Raw genomic sequence first — 3,519 nt, forward strand, 5'->3', positions numbered from 1 at the left:
GCCCGGAAGTGGATTTTTGCATCATTTACCTATTTCTGTAAACCCTAGTAGCTAGTTTCATTATAAATAGGACCTTTTACTATTGTATTTTCATCTTTTGATCACCTTTTGATCTCTTGATCACGTTTTGAGGGCTGGCCTCACGGAAATGCCTGGACATTGTTCTTATGTATTTTCAACGGTGGAGTTTCTTCACACCATAGATTAAGGTGTGGAGCATAGGTGTGGAGCATTGCTGTTCCTCGAGTATTAATACAATTACTATTGTTCTTTTATCAATTCATGCTTATTCTTATTCTAAGATATTTATTTGCACTTCAACCTGATGAATGTGATGATCTATGACACTCATCACCATTCTAACTTATGAACGCGTGCCTGATAAACACTTCCGTTCTACCTGCAAAAGCTAGAGTGTGTATCTCTTGGATTCCTGGTCCACGACGCATGGTTGCCTCGCCTGACAATCGAGCCTTCCATTCCGTGAGATCAGAGTCTTCGTGGTATAAGCTAGAATTATTGGAGGCCATTCCTGAGATCCGGAAAGTCTAAACCTTGTTTGTGGTATTCCGAGTAGGATATGGGAAGGGATGACTGTGACGAGCTTCAAACTCGCGACTGTAGGGCGTAGTGACAGACGCAAAAGGATAGTAAATCCTATGCCTACATGATTGAGAACCAACAACTGATTAGCCATGCGAGAAACCGTAGAGGACCTTTTTCATTGAGAGGACGGGAGGTAGCCATTGACGCTGGTGAAACCCAACATACAGCTTGCCATGGAAAGGAGTATGAAGGATTGGATGAAGGCAGTAGAAAAGCAGAGATTCAAGAGGGATGAAGCATCTCCACACGCTTATCTGAAATTCCCACCAATGATTTACATAATTATCTCTATCTTTACTTTATGTTTCATTTATCTTTTTATTTATTAAAACTCCATAACCATTTTTATCCGCCTGACTTAGATTTACAAGGTGACCATAGCTTGCTTCAAGCCGACAATCTCCGTGGGATCGACCCTTACTCACGTAAGGTATTACTTGGACGACCTAGTGCACTTGCTGGTTAGTTGTGCGAAGTTGTGACAAAGAAGTGAGATTACAATTGTGCGACCAAGTTGTTGGCGCCATTGTGTATCACAATTTTGTGCACCAAGATTTTGGCACCGTTGCCGGGGATTGTTCGAGTTTGGACAACTGACGGTTCATCTTGTTGCTCAGATTAGGTAATTTTTATTTTCTTTTAAAAAAAAGTTTTCAAAAATATTTCAAAATTTTTTTCTTCTTTTTTTGTTCTTTTCAAAATAATTTTTGAAAAACCCAAAAAAATTCATAAAATCATAAAAACTCAAAAATATTTCATGGTTCTTGTTTGAACCCAAGGCCAAATTTTAAGTTTGGTGTCAATTGCATGATTTTAATTGTCTTGCAATTTTCAAAATACATGCATTGTGTTCTTGATGATCTTCAAGTTGTTCTTGATGAATTACCTTGTTTGATCTTCATGATTTATTGATTTGCACTGCATGATGTTCTACATATGCATTCTTGCATTCAAATGGCCCAAACATGAGAAAGTTATAAGTTTGGTGTCCTCCATGTTTTCTTTCATTAAGAAAACTGAGTTCTTGATGTTCATCTTGATCTTCAAGATTGTTCTTGGGGTTCATCTTGACGTTCATAATGCTCTTTCATATATCTTGTGTTTTGATCCAAGAATTATATGTTTTGACTCATTTTGTTGTTTTTCAAAATTAAAAACATATCTTCTTGAATAAAGGATTTAGCAAAATGAAGATCCAAGAACATAAAGCAGAGGAATTACAGAGAAAAAGCTGGGCGTTCAAAACGCCCAGTGAAGAAGGAAAACTGGTGTTTAAACGCCTGCCAGGGTACCTGGCTGGGCGTTTAAACGCCCAAACCATGCAGCAATTGGGCGTTAAACGCCCAAAACATGCAGCTCCTGGGCGTTTAACGCCAGGATGACACAAGGAGAGGAATTTTGTTTTCAAAATCAAATCTTTTTCCAATCAAATATTTTCAATCATATCTTTTTCAAAATCATATCTTTTCAATCATATCTTTCTCAAAAATCAAATCTTTTTAATTTTATCTTTTCAATCATATCTTTTTAAATCATATCTTTTTCAAAATCACATCTTTTTAAAATTCTACTTTCAAAAATCTTTTCTAACCTCCTATCTTTTTCAAATTTACTTCTTATCTTTTTCAAAACCACCTAACTTTTTTTAACTTTAATTTTCGAAAACCATTAAACATTTTTAAAAAAAATTATTTTTAATTGTTTTGAATTTTCAATTTGATTTTCGAAAATTTCCCTCCCTTTTTCTCTTTTTTTTTTGATTTAAACACTAACAATTCTCCTCCATTGTCAATTCGGACTCACTCCTTCTTTATGTGTTCGAATTCTACCTTACCTCCTTCTTCTATTCTTATTTTCCTCTATACTGTGACATAGAGAATTCCATATTTTCTTTGTTTTTTTCTCTTTCATTTGAGCAGGAACAAAGATAAAGGCATACTTGTTGAAGCTGATCCTGAACCTGAAAGGACACTGAAGAGGAAGCTAATAGCAACTAAAGCACAAAACTCTGAAGAAGACCTCACTGAAATTTTCGAAAAGGAAGTAGCAAAAGAAACAATTATGGCCAAACCAAACAACAATGCAAGGAAGATGCTTGGTGATTTTACTACACCAACTTCCAACTTTTATGGAAGAAGCATCTCAATCCCTGCCATAGGAGCAAACAATTTTGAGCTAAAGCCTCAATTAGTTTCTCTACTGCAACAGAACTGCAAGTTTCATGGACTTCCATCAAAAGACCCTTATCAGTTCTTAACTGAGTTCTTGTAAATCTGTGACACTGTTAAGACCAATGGAGTTGATCCTGAAGTCTACATGCTTATGCTTTTCCTTTTTGCTGTAAGAGACAGAACTAGAACATGGTTGGACTCACAACCTAGAGATAGCCTGGACTCTTGGGATAAGCTGGTCACAGCTTTCTTAGCCAAGTTATTTCCTCCTCAAAAGCTCAGCAAGCTTAGAGTAGATGTTTAGACCTTCAGACAAAAAGATGGTGAGTCCCTCTATGAAGCTTGGGAAAGATACAAGCAACTGACCACAAAGTGTCCTTCTGACATGCTTTCAGAATGGACCACATTAGATATATTCTATGATGGTCTGTCTGAATTTTCTAAGATATCACTGAACCACTCTGCAGGTGGATCCATTCACCTAAAGAAAATGCCTGCAGAAGCTTAGGAACTTATTGAAATGGTTGCAAATAACCAGTTCATGTATACATCTGAGAGGAATCCTGTGAGTAATGGGACGCCTCAAAAGAGAGAAGTTCTTGAAATTGATGCTCTGAATGTCATACTGGCTTAGAACAAAACATTGACCCAACAAGTCAATATGATCTCTCAGAGTCTGAATGGATTGCAAAATGCATCCAACAATACTAGAGAAGCATCTTCTGAAGAAGAAGCTTATGAT

The 3,519-nt window shown here is 36.6% G+C and overlaps 1 non-coding gene across 1 annotated transcript; it reads right to left on the reverse strand.

Moving 5' to 3' along the window:
- Positions 1-3,060: 3,060 nt before the first annotated feature.
- On the reverse strand, positions 3,061-3,168 carry LOC112794012 (small nucleolar RNA R71). Its single transcript, XR_003198695.1, has one exon. It is a non-coding gene; the product is annotated as a small nucleolar RNA R71 (small nucleolar RNA).
- Positions 3,169-3,519: the final 351 nt, after the last annotated feature.

The sequence above is a fragment of the Arachis hypogaea genome, chromosome 3 (genome assembly GCF_003086295.3).
Source record: "Arachis hypogaea cultivar Tifrunner chromosome 3, arahy.Tifrunner.gnm2.J5K5, whole genome shotgun sequence".
NCBI lineage: Eukaryota > Viridiplantae > Streptophyta > Magnoliopsida > Fabales > Fabaceae > Arachis > Arachis hypogaea.